General features: G+C 42.7%; 1 protein-coding gene across 3 annotated transcripts in view; it reads right to left on the bottom strand.

Moving 5' to 3' along the window:
* Positions 1-18,948, bottom strand: part of LOC135907000 (uncharacterized) — a 155,757-nt gene that overhangs the window by 14,418 nt on the left and 122,391 nt on the right. For 2 of the 3 annotated variants that reach the window (XR_010565864.2, XR_011511288.1), the window contains one exon: positions 5,305-5,771. The exons of the other annotated variant lie outside the window; for it this stretch is intronic. The gene's annotated coding sequence lies outside the window, so the exon portion shown is untranslated. Of the gene's footprint in view, positions 1-5,304; positions 5,772-18,948 lie in introns of those variants that run through there. 3 annotated transcript variants of the gene reach the window in all.

Raw genomic sequence — 18,948 nt, 5'->3', positions numbered from 1 at the left:
AGTATGGCGAGCAGCTCACCCTGCGTCTTAACATGTGGCGTGGCTGGCTTGAAAAGGTCGAGCAGGAGACTGAAGACGCGGGTCCTGCAGCTGGCCAGGAAAATGTCCCGCTGTTTGGCCTTGGGGGTGTCGTTTGCCCGGAAGAACACGTGGACTTGTTCCTCGTAAATTGACCAGGACGACCCATCTACCTCGAACGCCTCGAGCTTTCCGTACAGCGGCATGGCGGCAGCAACGGGGGGTGGTGTTTCACCGCTCGCGGTGACGAGGGACGTTCCGTGGGTTCTCGTCGCCATCCTCGTCGCCAGAGTGAAACACTTAACTCTGGGGACACGTTCTTATTCTTATTCAAAGTTCTTATTCTTTGTCATAACCTACAGCTTATTTAGAAGATACCGAAGCTTATAAAAACTCTTGGACATCGCTTCACGGAACTTGTGTTGTCTCAAGACTGACGCCTGTCGTCTAGACAACATCTACAGGTTTGACATCCCAATCATCCCAGAGGGCTTTCAGCATGATTGAAATCTGGTGAACGGCGCTCTTTTGATTTCACTCCATGCCACAGTTCCCCGCCATGTCAGTCATCTGTGCCATTTGCTCGGTAGACAACAAAGTCTGCATCGAGGCAAATTGCAAAGCTATCTGCTCAAAGCTGTGCTCCCTTTTTAGCGCAGCTCTTAGGCACACGTTCCTGCGGCGAGCGTCGGCTTCGTCCTTCGGCGTCCTCGTAACCGAGCAAACGAGCATAGCAAAAGGATGAAAGAGCGAACGCGGAGCGCGCATGAAGGACGGCGACAGCGAGGAGAGCGCGAGTAGCAAAGCGGAGGAGGGGGTGCAGTGGAGTCATGAGGCGGAAAGCGGAGCAGGAGGATATGGCGAAAGAGAGAGAGAATAAACATTATTCTGACCAGGCTTCCTAGACTAGAGCCCAAATGTGGGTGACCTCCTTAGTCTAGGTAGCCATGGTTCACTGCCACCGCCCGAGCCTTGTCTTCAGGGCCTCGCGTCGCCAGCAGAGCCTCCCGCTGGTCTTCCGATCCTTTCTCTGGTTCCGGTTCTTTCTGCGCGTTATCACCTGGTGGTGGGGATGACGCTGGTATGTCTGGGTTATGCCTGCACCCCAGCACCATGTGGCGCAGAGTGTCGGGCGTGTCCGACCGGCAGAACTTGCAATCCCGCCTGTCGGACCCCGGATACATGGCGTGTAGCAGTGTTCCATGCGGGTGCGTTCCAACCTGTAGTCTTCTCCATGTCACCGCTTGTTCCCCACTCATCCTCTTATGTGTGCGCGTGTAGTGACTCCTGTGCTTCATGTCGTGCGCCAAGGTCTCCGAGTACTTACGGGTATGCGCTTAGCCTCTTCGTGACAGCCGTTGGTGCTTGTTCTGCGCGTGTCGGAGATGACTCGGCGTGCATGATCTCGAGCCCCGGCGTGCGCCGCCTGATTACCTGCGAGAGATTCCTGTCCCGACAACCAGAGGATGTTCGCTTCTTGTGTCTCGGTGTTCTTAAAGAACTGAAGAGCTGCCTTTCCGATCCTTCCGTTCATATACCTATCGCACCCTTCTTGCGAGTCCGTCATTACGATAACCCGGGTATTCCTGCATGTTGCGATGGCCAGGGCTATCCAGCTCTTCCACTGTGAGAAAAAAAGCGTCGTGCTGCACGCAACGGGCTTTGCAGCGACGACGGCTACGATATGGCGCCAGAGTAGCGCGCATCGTCTATATGGAAACAAAGCGCTACATGCGCGGAGGTCTGTCTGTGGCGGCTGCTGTGAATCGCGTCCACGCGTTACGATTAGCGAGGCAGTTGCGCCACACTTTGCTCAGTTTGCAACGTGGCGCACGACACAGATTGTCCGCGCTAGACAATATATCGCGAAATGAAAACATTTAAACAGCTGCGCTCAAATTTCGCAATATGGAGTATCGTAATCGTCGGTGAATTCCATTTTCAGGGTTCACGGCTGCTACGAGAGAGGCACTATAAGCAACGGCTCATCTTCGCATGCAATCTCTTTTTACGTCGTTCCTGTTGGGATTGGGTGATCGATTTTACATAGAAGTGCAGCCTGGTCAGCACAGAGAACGCACACACATAACGCCAGTGTAATCGGGAACACGGTGGCAACTCAGATGGAGGGAACACTCAAAGCCAGTAAATACTCAGGCACACCGGGCTCACGTTCAGACGCCGTCGCGGCAGCTTCATCGGCATCTGTGTCCGTTTCACGACAGTCGGATAGCTCATCACCGCACACTGGAACTTTTGTACTCACAACATGTCACGTCACCCGCCGTGGTTGCTCAGTGGCTATGGTGTTAGGCTGCCGAGCACGAGGTCGCGGGATCGAATCCCGGCCACGGCGGCCGCATTTCGATGGGGGAGAAATGCGAAAACACCCGTGTACTTAGATTTAGGTGCACGTTAAAGAACCCCAGGTGGTCGAAATTTCCGGAGTGCTCCACTACGGCGTGCCTCATAATCAGAAAGTGGTTTTGGCACGTAAAACCCCATAATTTAATTTTTTTTTAACATGTCACGTCGGCGCTGCTTCGGTTCCTAGGTCGTCTTGGCTGCGCCGGCTTTTTTGAGAATAACTAGGGACATTTGGCAGCAGCGTCGGCACGGCATCGGGCAGGAGCTCCGGCTTTCCTCGTGGAGTACGCATCTCTTCACCGTTTGTTATGTGCATATAGTCTCGCACAATACACGATGGGCCGAAATGAACTTCACAAACCTCACATGTTTCGTCATGCTTTTTTGTTGTTGTTGTTGTCTTGACGGTGCAAGTTGCGTTCCCAAATTCGCCATCTTTCTTCATCTTTCGGCGCGGTGAACAACGACCGCTGCTTTTCTGTTTTCCCACTTATATCCTGTTTCACAGCCGGGAGCGAAGCAGTGTCGCTGCCGGTGACGTTACGACATTCCTACTTCTTTTATTTATTTATTTATTTATTTATTTATTTATTTATTTATTTATTTATTTATTTATTTATTTATTTACAACAACCCTAAAGGCCCTCGAAGGAGGGTACTACCAGAGTCCTTCCATGTTTTTCTGGTCACGAAACTCCGCCGTCACGCTATGGGAGAGGTTCATATGCTGCCCAAAGGTGCCGCGACGCGGCGCCACTGTGCCACAGAGGGCATCGTGAGGGCACAAGAAAAAGAAAACACAAGTGCACATTCAGGTACAGCATAAAAAAAAGAAAAACATATATAAGATATTTTTTTTTCTGCTTAACAAGCCAGTGTAGTTATCATATTGAATCAAGAAACAAAAGAAAGGAAAAAAAGCACCGTACAAACGTCAGGAGCAAGCAACAACTCATAAAGCATAAAAAATATCAGGGAAACATGCTTAATAAGAAAACAACATATTTACCAGCGCGTCACAGTAGTGCAAATTCTTTCCTTAAATTTGGCTATGCCAGTTTCCATGGCTATGTATGAGGGTAAATCGTTCCAATCGATGATAGTGCGTGGTACGAAAGATTGAGCGAAAGTTGATGACCGACACAAAATGCGTTTCACTTTGTTAGGGTGATCGCGGCGAGGAAAGATAATCGGCGGTGACTGAAAAAAATCAGCACGAAGTGAGGAGTGGTGGAAAATTCTATGAAATAGTGATAAGCAAGAATGTTTTCGACGAAGGCTCAAGGATTGCAAATCGGCACGTTTCTTTAAAGATGTAACGCTGGTGAATGTTGAATAGTCTGAAAAAATAAATCGAGCAGCACGGTTCTGCAGGGCTTCAAGGTTAGAGGATATATATACCTGATGGGGATCCCAAATTGCCGCAGCATGTTCAATTTTCGGGCGAATGATTCTGACATATGCCTATTTTCGTACGAGTGGTGGCGCTTGCTTGAGGGTTCGTTTAAGTATTCCAAGAGTACGGTTAGCAGCTGCCAGGGTTAAATTTATATGGTGATGCCACGTTAGGTCAGACTGGAAATGAAGGCCAAGATATTTGTAGGAAGTGGAAGACTCAATCGTGCTGTTATTAATGAAGTGTTTTCGATTGGAGACTTTCGGCCGTTAAATGTCATTAACTTGGTTTTAGAGATATTAAGCGACATTAGCCATTTGGAGCACCATAAGGCAATTGCATCGAGGTCAGATTGCAAGCATTGGCGATCGATATCAGATGAAATTGTGCGGTAAATTACGAGATCATCGGCAAAGAGACGAACCCGGGACGTTACGCAAGAAGGAAGATCGTTAATCTATATCAAGAAAAGTAAAGGACCTAGCACGCTGCCCTGGGGGACACCGGAAGTAACGTGGGCAAAAGAATAATTGTAGTTGTTAGCGGAAGTAAACTGGAGCCTGGAGGAAGGAAAAGCTTTGACCCATGCGAGGACGTCAGGGTGAATGTTTAAGCATGCAAGTTTGAGAAGTAATTTGTGTTGCGGAACGCGATCAAAAGCTTTGGAGAAATCAAGGAAAACTGCCTCGACTTGAAAACCAGTGTCAACGGATGAGTGTAAGTCATGAACAAACCCTCACGTGCTCGGCCGACTACGCGCGAAACAGACTCGAACGGCAGGTTGACACACCAAAAAACAGTCCACGTCGCAAATCAAACCCGCACGAAGAAGCGCGCGAAGCCCTTTATTCTATGGCGAAGCAGCGGAGGGAGCCAGCCCACGCGACTACAGCGCCGCCACCGAAATCCGCGTCCAGTCCGCACTCGGCGCCCCGCTGCAATGCATAGGGCGCTCCTGAGCCCACTACCTCCGTCTAGAACACCATACCTGGGTCAGTTATTATTTTGTTTTTTTGCATAAGCTCTTGCACCTCATTAGCAAAAGGGCACGTAGATACAAGGGAGACGTAGAAAAGGATGAAGACCGGGCCCGTGCGTGTATTCCTGGGTTTTTGTCCTTATCTACTGCGCTGCAAAAGCGTATATATATATATATATATATATATATATATATATATATATATATATATATATATATATATATATATATATATATATATATATATATATATATATATATATATATATATATATATATATATATATATATTTTCTGGGCGGATTTCGCTGCGCTTTATCGTTTATATTCTTGTTATTGCGATGATTGCAGTTACATAATCCATGTGTATCAACCAGTATATTCTTGGAAGGTTTTGTCATAGTGTGTTATTTCCACTTAATGAATATATGCGTTGATTTCAAAGGTCGTATTGATCGATTTTACGACGAGGCTCTACAACAGCTTGGTAATACACTCGTGACGCGATACTTCACGCGATGTGTAGAGCAAGAACCACAGCAAGAGAGGAAGAGAAACAATTTATTTACAAAAATGCAGGAAGGTCAAGGTTGATTAATGGGGGAAAGGGGAGGCGAAATTAAATGAGTGGTGGGGAGGCGCGCACATAGGCTACAAGTCAACCACAGTACGGTATTTGCAGAAGCTGCGAGTTCTGTCCAGTTCCTTGTAAATATCTACAATTGTCACTATAATCGCTGCCGTACAGTTCGCGTCAGCCTAAACAAACCAAATGTTTTCCAAGAGCCTATGGCTTTCCACCTGCTTAGTCGTAGAAGCCAATTTCTGTAGTTCTTGCTAGTATGCTGGTGGAAAGAGTGTTACAAGCGTCTCTGGAATATGAAGGTGTTCACGCTGTGGTCCAGTAGCACTGCGGCGATCGTGGTGTGGGCACTTGGTGAACGCATCATCAAGCGAATTCGGTGCACCGTGCTGGTTGGTTTCCGCTTGAGTTTCTTCACAGGGTCGTACCTGTGCAGACACCGACGACGTCGGCCTGTTTAGTCCCAGTAGTCAAATATGGTGCAACATGAGGCGGAGCGTTTTGTATCAATTCATGAAAAATATGCATGCACTTTGATCGTAACTTCAGCTTTTATTTTCAGTCCACCTTCCTCCATTTCCTAGTTCAGTTTCTTCCATTCTTTATGGTTACATTAAAAAAACTCATTGGTTCCATAAGTAGTGGCTGCTCCAAGCAACCGTCTTAAGCTTAATTCTTCTATTTTTTTCTCCGCCCGTATTCAAGGACTCGAGGCCGTCACCTAGGCTGTGGTGTTTATGGCCCCAGCACGCCCAAATCGCCGGACATCTTCAATAACGCTTTCACTCACTCACTCCTGTCTAAAATATCTAACTTACCCGGCTCCAGTACACAAATTCATCTGTATACAGCTCTTAATGCTTCACTTCCATAGGTTAAACTGTTTCGGATGTCGCCGCGGTTAACGCTCTTTCGGAGACACTGCAGCTGACGCTCGATTGCTGACTATTAAATTGGTAATGAGAAAGCTAGTTAGGCATGGATCATCGGCTTTGAAGTTCACTTTCTTGCGGTAATCATTGTCACTCTCGTCAGCCAATGTAGCCTGAAAACAGTTTCTCTCCTTTATATTTCGATGCTCTTCTGACCTCTTGTTGAGTGTCGATATCATGGGCACTAATCATTGCACACTTCCGTGGGAAAGTGGAATGTTTCTTCGGTTTTATATATTTTCATCTCCGACATGCGCTGATCTTATGGGCCCTAACTATTGTATGATCTCACAGGACGGCCACTTGTCGCCGATTGGCCAAACCTTCCCGAGACGATGTCCATAATTACCTTCGGTAATAATGGTCTCGCTGGTTTCGTATCGTAAACTTTCTTTTTTATGATTGCGTTTGATCCCACCCTCTTCCGCTTTCCACTTCGTTTTCTTCATGCCATTACTGGTGCCTTTAGATAATTAACTGAGTCCTGAATTCATTATTAAGTAAAATCTATTTCTTTTTCACTGTTATATTAAATATACGCATTTTCCTGTTCAAGTACAGAAATTGGCCAGTGGGTCTTCCTGCTTCGCCCAACGAACTGTTTTGAATGTCGCTGCAGGTTCATCTACCAGAAATAACGTTAGATCGCCGACTGCTTAGTTCTTTATGGTGGTTTCTCAGGTACGATTTATCCATTCTCTAGATAATTATTTTTGGTGTAACTGTTGTTGATGTTAGATATTAAATGAAGCCTTAAAGCAGTGCACCAACGAAGCAACTTCTCTTGTTCTGTTGCATTTTTTTCTGTCTTCATTATGGGTTTAATAATCTTTTTCCTACCACAACAGTTTATTCAATGGAAAACTCTTACTCTCACCAAATGTTTTGAGAGTGACGTTCGACATGAATATCCATTTAAAGTGCTCACCAAAAATTTTCCCAGTCTGACGGTTATATCCGTGTTCTTAATGTGGCGGCGGTTCAAATATGTAAATCCTAGATTGTAGTTCATCTTCTGGCTGAGATTCTACCGTTACTAGAAGAATGTCATTCTTATCCTAAGGTTGCACGTGCTCTTGCAATTCTTCTTGCTGGGTTTGTTTTTTTTTATTTCCTTTCGCTGCGTTTTGCTCAGTCCCATTGCCTTGCTCGACAGTTGGCAGTTGCTCGTTGATAGATGAGTGGTTTTGGCACGTAAAACCCCATAATTTAATTTAATTATTTTTTTTGACAGATGCACTGAGGACGATATCATATTGCAATCTTGCATCAACTTTCCTTTAGGCACATTGAAGTCAGATTGCCGCCGAAAATCCTACGAAGATTTTTTTTATTATTTTCACTCCGCCTTCAATGTTATAGTCTTTGCTGCTTCTCTACATGCATCAACGAAATGTGAAACATGATTTTTTTGCACAATTTGGTTTGCTGTTTTACTTTCTTTTTTTCTTCTGCGAGCGTTATTTTACAGTTCTTAATTTGTGTAATATCTGCTGCAACGTGTACGTGTACATGGATTGCCGAACACTCGTAAGGCAATATTTATACCTCATTGAATCTCTAACAAAGATGTCGCGATGATCGTTATATATTGAATTACCTTTATATTATGATTATACTTGGCCCACCTGTCTCAACATCCCATTTCATTTTATTTTACCGTTTTGCCACCTTTCGACGAAAAAGTTATTTGAAGCAAGTGCTGGCTTACAAATTTATTTATAAGTTCCCTTTATTGCCTTTGTGCTTCAAGACAACTTGTACTTGGGGATATCTTCGTCGATGCCAGTAGGGATAATTTCACAAATCCCATGTTCTCGTTACGTTTTGGCAAACAATTAATTTTGTAGCTGTACTTCCTTGCAGCAATGTTTCTGTGAAGTGCCTTTGTGTTTTATCTACATTATTGCTTTCTTCTTGTATGTTTTATTCACTACGATTGGCTCATCTTAAAAATCAGTTGTGCTGCATGAGAAGATGTTGACAACAGCGCTCCACACAACAATCTAGCTAATGTGCAGTGTAAAAATGTGGACGTTGGATTACCACAACTTTCTCTCCATGTTTCTGATAAAATTATGTCTTATACTCGTATGTTTTTGAAATGTTTTTCACTGTTCTAAATTCATCGTGACCTTAAAACACTGCTTCCCCAAAGCAGTTACTCTTGTGAAGCTACTTTTATTGTTTTATTGTCACAGGTATTTCGCTCGTGTTTCATCCAGCGCCATCACATGATTTCATGAAGAGTTTATACAATTTGACGAACACACCAAGAAGGTTGCTTGATTCTAAGACCTACGCAATGTATACTTCAGTACTTTTATCTATCAATCACCACCACATTTTAAAAACATTTGCTTAGATTCGTATAACTTAATTTAGAACATATTGTTTCAAATAGTTATTATTGTAGTCAAGCAATGAAGGTAAACACAAAGCATGCTATCTTCGATGCAGTTTCTCTTGTTACGGTAATTTGCCTGTTTTTTATAAGAATCAATAGCTCACATGTTCATTGTCATTGTTCATTCGACAAGAAGCTTTCAGTGTTGGTGAACCGATTGAAAACGATGATGGATTCGATGGTCTATGCAACGTGTAGTCCAATACTTGCAAATTTTAGGCCATTATTCCATCTCAATGGCAAGTCACATAGAGAAGACTTATGCAACTTGCACCTTCATCCTGCTATATCAAATGTACCTCATCAGCTATCAATGTAGCCATATCACTAGAGTTCCATTTTTTTTCCACTAGGAAAATATTGCATTCTGAAAACAGTACTTCCTCACTGCTAGTGCACACGTGAACTTAACATTCCTTAATCGGCCATCCAGGCCTGCATAATTTACATTTGACACAGTGTCGCACTGCTTGACGAGGTTACAGTAACGAGAATGTTCCATGCACTGCTCCATTCTACTTTCTGTTGATACAAGACGTATTGCCCCAGAATATGCTGTGACAGCTAATGTTCTACTAACCATTATGTTAACGAGCACTTATAATGGCTCTTCTCCGTCTTATTCAAAGATGATGCGACAATCACTTTATCTTTTTTTTTTCTTCAGGGTTTGTATGCATGCGTGCGGCAACTTGAAACTCATGTAACTCGGATGTGTTTTCATAGTTTTTGTAAGACGTAGCCATGATTACCTTTATTTTAGTCCAGCAATTGCTCTAGATACTTTACTTTTCTTTCTCCTTATTATTTATTCTATTCTACATAATTGGCACATCACATATATTATATTACTTGTGTTACTTACATCTTCTAATGCCATGTAGGCACCATGCTATGGGCAGCACAATAACTACATAAATAAATTAACAACAACGCACTTGCGCATAAAATAGGCGCTAAGGGACTTATAATCTATTCTCCCCTTCATTTTCTTGTTACCGTTATAGGTCGTTAGAGAAAAAAACCAATGTTATCATACAGCAATAGTTTCTGGCTAGGATTCTGGCTAGAATACTCAGGAAAGCACCTTCTAATTTACGGAAACGAGGAGCTTGATGTTCATTCAGAAGTATTCTCGATTTATGGTAACCAGGCGGGTGAGGTCTGACACATCATTTGAGGTTTTTTTTTTTTTCACGAGTATGAAACAACGTTTCACCGAGTCTTCGGAAACCGATCGCTGTAGAGGCTTACTTCATGCACATTGCGTTTCCTAGCTGGTAATGTCAGACTGCATTGTGCAAGCGAAACCCTCTTGTAGCACTGCTTGTTATACTTGTCTTTTTTTTTATTCCCAAACTCCTTGCATTGCGCAATCAACGTTATATTCAAGAAATTTCCGAAAAGTGGTCTTTCTTCCGTTCTCCAGAGTTCTCTGTCGATTAATCGGTGCTATTAAGGGTATCCTCCGGGACCCCCCGTCTAATTTATGGAAACGAGGAAGCTAATGTTCTTTGAGATGTATACTCGATTTATGGTAACGAGAAGGGCGAGGTCTCACACATTATATGATGTTGCCCTTCTTCCACGACTAAGAAACATTAAGTATGACCGACTCCTCGTTAAGAGATCGCTGTAAAGGCTTACTTGATGACCTTTCCGTTGCTTAGTTGGCAATGTCAGATTGCTTTGTCAGGGCAGAACTTTCATGTGGCAGTGCTTCTTAACCTTACTTTGTTTACTCCAACACAACGTCTTGCTTTCCACAATCGACATCATATGCAATAAATTCGCCTAAAGTCCTCTTCCTCTCTTTCTCCAGGGTCCGCTGTCGCTACGTCGGTTCTATTAAGGGTATCCTCCAGGACGCGCCTTCCAAGTTACGGAAACAAGGAGGCTCATGACTTTTGAGAAGTATTCTCGATTTGTGGTAACGAGTAGGGCGAGGTATGACACATTATTTGATGTTGCTGTTCTTCGACGACTAAGAAACATTACGTATGACCAACTCTTCGTAAACCGATCGCTGTAGAGCCTTACTTGATGCACTTTCCGTTTCTTAGCTGGTAATGTCACATTACTTTATGAGAGTACAACTTTGTTGTAGCAGTGCTTCTCAGCCTTACTTTGTTAACTCTACAACAACGCCTTGCATTGCGCAAACCACATTATATGCATGGAACTTCGCTAAAGTCGTCTTCCTTTCTTTTTCCAGAGTCCTCTGTCGCTAAGTCGGTGCTATTAAAGTTATACTCCTGAATTCGCATTTTTAATAACTGAAACGAGGAAATTTATGCTATAGGAGAAGTATTCTCGATTTATGGTAACGAGTAGGGCGAGGTCTGACACATTATTTGATGTTGCTGTCCTTCCACGACTAATAAACATTAAGTATGACCGACTCTTCGTACACCGATCACTGTAGAGACTAACTTGATGCACTTTCCGTTCCTTAGGTGGTAATGCCAGATTGCTTCGTGAGAGCAGAAATTTTTCGTAGCAGTGCTTCTTAACCTTACTTTGTTCACTCCACAACAACGCCATGCTTTGCACAATCCACATTATGTGCATGAAATTTCGCTAAAGTCATCTTCCTTTCTTTTCCCAGAGTCGTCTGTCACTAAGTCGGTTCTATTAAAGTTATACTCCTGAATGCGCACATTTATTTACTGAAACGAGGACACTGATGTACTTTGAGAAGTATTCTCGATTTGTGGTAACGAGTCGGGCGAGGTATGACACATTATTTGATGTTGCTTTTCTTCCAGGACTAATAAACATTAAGCACGACCGACCCTTCGTAAACCGATCGCTGTAGAGACTTAGTGGATGTACTTTCCGTTTCTTAGGTGGTAATGTCAGATTGCTTTCAGAGAGCAGAACTTTCTTGCACCAGTGCTTCTCAGCATTACATTGTTCACTCCACAACAACGCCTTGCATTGCTCAATCTACATTATATGCGAGAAATTTCCCTAAACTCGTCTTCCTTTCTTCTTCCAGAGTCGTCTGTCGCTAAGTCGGTTCTATTAAGGGTATCCTCCAAGACAAGCCTTCTAACATACGGAACCGAGGAGGCTGATGTTCCTTGAGAAGTATTCTTGATTTATGGTAACGAGTCGGGCGAAGTTAACAGATAATTTGATGTTGATCTTCTTCCACGACTAAGAAACATTAAGTATGACCGGCCTTTCGTTAACCGATCGCTGTAGAGGCTTACTTGATGCACGTTCCGTTTCTTAGCTGGTAATTTCGAATTGCTTTATGAGAGCAGAACTTTCTTGTAGCAGTGCTCCTCAACCCTACATTGATTCCTCTACAAAAACGTCTTGCTTTGCATGATTCACATTACCTGTCAGAAATTTCTGGAAAGTCGTCTTCCTTTCTTTTTCCAGAGTCCTCTGTCGCTAAGTCGGTGCTATTAAAGTTATACTCCTGAATGCTCATTTTTAATTATTGAAGCAAGGAAATTTATCTTCTTTGAGAAGTATTCTCAATTTGTGGTAACGAGTAGGGTGAGGCCTGACACATTATTTGATGTTGCTGTTCTTCGGCGACTAATTAACATGAAGTATGACCGACTCTTCGTAAAGCTATCGTTGTAGAGGCTTACTTGATGCACTTTCCGTTTCTTAGCTGGTAATGCCAGATTGCTTTCAAAGAGCAGAATTTTCTTGTAGCAGTGCTTCTTAACCCTACTTTGTTGACTCCACAACAACGCCATGCTTTGCACAATCCACATTATGTGCATGAAATTTCCCTAAAGTCATCTTCATTTCTTTTTCCAGAGTCCTCTGTCGGTAAGTCGGTTCTATTAAAGGTATCCTCCATGACACGCCTTCTAACTTACGGAACCGAGGAGGCTGATGTTCTTTGAGAAGTATTCTCTATTTATGGTAACGAGTAGAGCGAGATTGACATATTATTTGATGTTGCTCTTCTCCCACGACTAAGAAACATTAAATATGACCGATTCTTCCTTACCCGATCGCAATAAAGGCTTACTTGATGCACTTTCCATTTCTTAGGTGGTAATGTCAGATTGCTTTGCGAGAGCAGAAATTTCTTGTAGCAGTGCTTCTTAACCTTACTTTATTCACACCACAACAACGCCATGCTTTGCACAATCCACATTATATGCATGAAATTTCGCTAAACTCGTCTTCCTTTCTTTTTCCAGAGTCCTCTATCGCTTCGTCGGTGCTATTCAAGTTACACTCCTGAATGCTCATTTTTAATTACTGAAACAAGGAAATTTATGTTCCTTGAGAAGTACTCTCGATTTATGGTAACGAGTAGGGCGAGGTTGACACATTATTCGATGTTGCCCTTCTTCCACGACTAAGAAGCATTAACTATGACCGACTCTTCCTAAACCGATCACTGTAGAAGCTTACTTGATGCACTTTCCGTATCTTAGCTGGTAATCCCAGATTGCTTTCAAAGAGCAGAATTTTCTTGTAGCGATGCTTCTTAACCTTACTTTGTTCACTCCACAACAACGCCGTGCTTTGCACAATCCACATTATAGGCAAGAAATTTCCCTAAAGTCATCTTCCTTTCTTTTTCCCGAGTCGTCTGTCGCTAAGTCGATTCTATAAAAGATATCCTCCAAGACCCGCCTTCTAACTTACGGAACCGAGGAGGTTGATGTTCTTTGAGAAGTATTGTCGATTTATGGTAACGAGTAGGGCGAGGTTGACACATTATTCGATGTTGCTCTTCTTCCACGACTAAGAAACATAAATATGACCGATTCTTCCTTACCCGATCGCTGAAGAGGCTTACTTGATGCACTTTCCGTTTCTTAGGTGGTAATGTCAGATTGCTTTGTGAGAGCAAAAATTTCTTGTAGCAGTGCTTCTTAACCTTACTTTATTGACACCACAACAACGCCATGCTTTGCACAATCCACATCATATGCATAAAATTTCCCTAAAGTCATCTTCCTTTCTTTTTCCAGAGTCGTCTGTCGCTAAGTTGGTTCTACTAAAGGTATCCTCCAAGACACGCCTTCTAACTTACGGAACAGAGGAGGCTGATATTTCTTTGAGAAGTATTCTCGATTTATGGTAGCGAGTAGGGCGAGGTTGACAAATTATTTGATGTTGCTCTTCTCCCACGACTAAGAAACATTAAATATGACCGATTCTTCCTTACCCGATCGCTGAAGAGGCTTACTTGATGCACTTTCCGTTTCTTAGGTGGTATTGTCAGATTGCTTTGTGAGAGAAGAAATTTCTTGTAACAGTGCCTCTTAACCTTACTTTGTTCACTCCACAACAACGCCATGCTTTGCACAATCCACATTAGATGCATGAAATTTCCCTAAAGTCATCTTCCCTTCTTTTTCCAGAGATCTCTGGCGATAAGTCGATTCTATTAAGGGTATCATCCAAGACACGCCTTCTAACTTACGGAACAGAGGAAGCTGATGTTCTTTGAGAAGTATTCTCGATTTATGGTAACGAGTAGGGCGAGGTTGACACATTACTCGATGTTGCTCTTCTTCCAGGACTAAGAAACATAAATATGACCGATTCTTCCTTACCCGATCGCTGAAGAGGCTTACTTGATGACCTTTCCGTTTCTTAGTTGGTAATGCCAGATTCCTTTGAAAGAGCAGAATTTTCTTGTAGCAGTGCTTCTTAACCATACTTTGTTCACTCCACAACAACGCCGTGCTTTGCACAATCCAAATTATAGGCAAGAAATTTCTTCTAAAGTCATCTTCCTTTCTTTTTCCAGAGATCTCGGTCGCTAAGTCGATTTTGTTAAGGGTATCCTCCAAGACACGCCTTCTAACTTACGGAACCGAGGAGGCTGTTGTTCTTTGAGAAGTATTCTCGATTTATGGTAACGAGTAGGGCGAGGTTGACACATTATTCGATGTTGCTCTTCTTCCACGACTAAGAAACATTAACTATGACCGACTCTTCCTAAACCGATCACTGTAGAAGCTTACTTGATGCACTTTCCGTTTCCTAGGTGGTAATGTCAGATTGCTTTCAAAGGGCAGAATTTTTTTGTAGCAGTGCTTCTTAACCTTACTTTGTTCACTCCACAACAACGCCGTGCTTTGCACAATCCACATTATATGCAAGAAATTTCCTTAAAATCATTTTCCTTTCTTTTTCAAGAGACCTCTGTCGCTAACTCGGTTCTATTAAAGGTATCCTCCAAGACACGCCTTCTAACTTAGGAAACAGAGAAGGCTGATATTCTTTGAGAAGTATTCTCGATTTATGGTAACGAGTAGGGTGAGGTTGACACATTATTTGATGCTGCTCTTCTTCTACGACTAAGAAACATTAACTATGACCGACTCTTCGTAAACCGATCGCTGTAGAGGCTTACTTGGTGCACTTTCCGTTTCTTAGCTGGTAATGTCAGATTGCTTTGTGAGAGCAGAAATTTCTTGTAGCAGTGCTTCTTAACCTTACTTTGTTCACTCTACAACAAGGCCGTGCTTTGCACAATCCACATTATAGGCAAGAAATTTCCCTAAAGTCATCTTCCTTTCTTTTTCCAGAGATCTCTGTCGCTAAGTCGATTCTATTAAAGGTATCCTCCAAGACACGCCATCTAACTTACGGAACAGAGAAGGCTGATGTTCTTTGAGAAGTATTCTCGATTTATGGTAACGAGTATGGCGAGGTTGACACATTATTCGATGTTGCTCTTCTTCCACGACTAAGAAACATTAGATATGACCGATTCTTCCTTACCCGATCGCTGAAGAGGCTTACTTGATGCACTTTCCGTTTCTTAGCTGGTAATGTCAGATTGCTTTCAAAGAGCAGAATTTTTTTGTAGCAGTGCTTCTTAACCTTACTTTGTTCACTCCACAACAACGCCGTGCTTTGCACAATCCACATTATGTGCAAGAAATTTCCTTAAAATAATTTTCCTTTCTTTTTCCAGAGTCCTCTGTCGCTAACTCGGTTCTATTAAAGGTATCCTCCAAGACACACCTTCTAACTTACGGAACCGAGGAGGCTGATGTTCTTTGAGAAGTTTTCTCTATTTATGGTAACGAGTAGGGCGAGATTGACACATTATTTGGTGTTGCTCTTCTTCCTCGACTAAGAAACATTAGATATGACCGATTCTTCCTTACCCGATCGCTGAAGAGGCTTACTTGATGCACTTTCCGTTTCTTAGCTGGTAATGTCAGATTGCTTTCTGAGAGCAGAAATTTCTTGTAGCAGTGCTTCTGAACCTTACTTTGTTCACTCCACAACAACGCCATGCTTTGCACAATCCACATTATATGCAAGAAATTTCCCTAAAATCGCCTTCCTTTCTTTTTCCAGAGTCCTCTGTCGCTAAGTCGGTTCTATTAAAGGTATCCTCCATGACAAGCCTTCTAACTTACGGAACCGAGGAGGCTGATGTTCTTTGTGAAGTATTGTCGATTTATGGTAACGAGTGGGGCGATGTTGACACATTATTCGATGTTGCTCTTCTTCCACGACTAAGAAACATTAAATATGACCGACTCTTCGTAAACCGATCGCTGTAGAGGCTTACTTGATGCACTTTCCGTTTCTTAGCTGGTAATGTCAGGTTGCTTTCTGGGAGCACAAATTTCTTGTAGCAGTGCTTCTTAAGCTTACTTTGTTCACTCTACAACAAGGCCGTGCTTTGCACAATCCACATTATAGGCAAGAAATTTCCCTAAAGTCATCTTCCTTTCTTTTTCCAGAGATCTCTGTCGCTAAGTCGATTCTATTAAAGGTATCCTCCAAGACACGCCTTCTAACTTACGGAACAGAGAAGGCTGATGTTCTTTGAGAAGTATTCTCGATTTATGGTAACGAGTATGGCGAGGTTGACACATTATTCGATGTTGCTCTTCTTCCACGACTAAGAAACATTAGATATGACCGATTCTTCCTTACCCGATCGATGAAGAGGATTATTTGATGCACTTTCCGTTTCCTAGGTGGTAATGTCAGATTGCTTTCAAAGAGCAGAATTTTTTTGTAGCAGTGCTTCTTAACCTTACTTTGTTCACTCCACAACAACGCCGTGCTTTGCACAATCCACATTATATGCAAGAAATTTCCTTAAAATCATTTTCCTTTCTTTTTCCAGAGTCCTCTGTCGCTAACTCGGTTCTATTAAAGGTATCCTCCAAGACACACCTTCTAACTTACGGAACCGAGGAGGCTGATGTCCTTTGAGAAGTTTTCTCGATTTATGGTAACGAGTAGGGCGAGATTGACACATTATTTGACGTTGCTCTTCTTCCTCGACTAAGAAACATTAGATATGACCGATTCTTCCTTACCCGATCGCTGAAGAGGCTTACTTGATGCACTTTCCGTTTCTTAGCTGGTAATGTCAGATTGCTTTCTGAGAGCAGAAATTTCTTGTAGCAGTGCTTCTGAACCTTACTTTGTTCACTCCACAACAACGCCATGCTTTGCACAATCCACATTATATGCAAGAAATTTCCCTAAAATCGTCTTCCTTTCTTTTTCCAGAGTCCTCTGTCGCTAAGTCGGTTCTATTAAAGGTATCCTCCATGACACGCCTTCTAACTTACGGAACCGAGGAGGCTGATGTTCCTTGTGAAGTATTGTCGATTTATGGTAACGAGTAGGGCGATGTTGACACATTATTCGATGTTGCTCTTCTTCCACGACTAAGAAACATTAAATATGACCGACTCTTCGTAAACCGATCGCTGTAGAGGCTTACTTGATGCACTTTCCGTTTCTTAGCTGGTAATGTCAGGTTGCTTTCTGAGAGCATAAATTTCTTGTAGCAGTGCTTCTTAACCTTACTTTGTTCACTCTACAACAACGCCGTGCTTTGCACAATCCACATTATAGGCAAGAAATTTCCCTAAAGTCATCTTGCTTTCTTTTTCCAGAGATCTCTGTCGCCAAGTCGATTCTATTAAAGGTATCCTCCAAGACACGCCTTCTAACTTAGGAAACAGAGAAGGCTGATGTTCTTTGAGAAGTATTCTCGATTTATGGTAACGAGTAGGGCGAGGTTGACACATTATTTGATGTTGCTCTTCTTCTACGACTAAGAAACATTAACTATGACCGACTCTTCGTAAACCGATCGCTGTAGAGGCTTACTTGATGCACTTTCCGTTTCTTAGCTGGTAATGTCAGGTTGCTTTCTGAGAGCATAAATTTCTTGTAGCAGTGCTTCTTAACCTTACTTTGTTCACTCTACAACAAGGTGCTTTGCACAATCCACATTATAGGCAAGATATTTCCCTAAAATCATTTTCCTTTCTTTTTCCAGAGTCCTCTGTCGCTAACTCGGTTCTATTAAAGGTATCCTCCAAGACACACCTTCTAACTTACGGAACCGAGGAGGCTGATGTTCTTTGAGAAGTTTTCTCGATTTATGGTAACGAGTAGGGCGAGATTGACACATTATTTGATGTTGCTCTTCTTCCTCGACTAAGAAACATTAGATATGACCGATTCTTCCTTACCCGATCGCTGAAGAGGCTTACTTGATGCACTTTCCGTTTCTTAGCTGGTAATGTCAGATTGCTTTCTGAGAGCAGAAATTTCTTGTAGCAGTGCTTCTGAACCTTACTTTGTTCTCTCCACAACAACGCCATCCTTTGCACAATCCACATTATATGCAAGAAATTTCCCTAACATCGTCTTCCTTTCTTTTTCCAGAGTCCTCTGTCGCTAAGTCGGTTCTATTAAAGGTATCCTCCATGACACGCCTTCTAACTTACGGAACCGAGGAGGCTGATGCTCTTTGTGAAGTATTGTCGATTTATGGTAACGAGTAGGGCGATGTTGACACATTATTCGATGTTGCTCTTCTTCCACGACTAAGAAACATTAAATATGACCGACTCTTCGTAAACCGATCGCTGTAGAGGTTTACTTGATGCACTTTCCGTTTCTTAGCTGGTAATGTCAGGTTGCTTTCTGAGAGCATAAATTTCTTGTAGCAGTGCTTCTTAACCTTACTTTGTTCACTCTACAACAACGCCGTGCTTTGCACAATCCACATTATAGGCAAGAAATTTCCCTAAAGTCATCTTCCTTTCTTTTTCCAGAGTCCTCTGTCGCTAACTCGGTTCTATTAAAGGTATCCTCCAAGACACGCCTTCTAACTTAGGAAACAGAGAAGGCTGATGTTCTTTGAGAAGTATTCTCGATTTATGGTAACGAGTAGGGCGAGGTTGACACATTATTTGATGCTGCTCTTCTTCTACGACTAAGAAACATTAACTATGACCGACTCTTCGTAAACCGATCGCTGTAGAG

This window comes from Dermacentor albipictus, chromosome 1 (genome assembly GCF_038994185.2).
Source record: "Dermacentor albipictus isolate Rhodes 1998 colony chromosome 1, USDA_Dalb.pri_finalv2, whole genome shotgun sequence".
Lineage (NCBI taxonomy): Eukaryota > Metazoa > Arthropoda > Arachnida > Ixodida > Ixodidae > Dermacentor > Dermacentor albipictus.
This window is presented reverse-complemented; position numbering and strand designations above follow the sequence as displayed.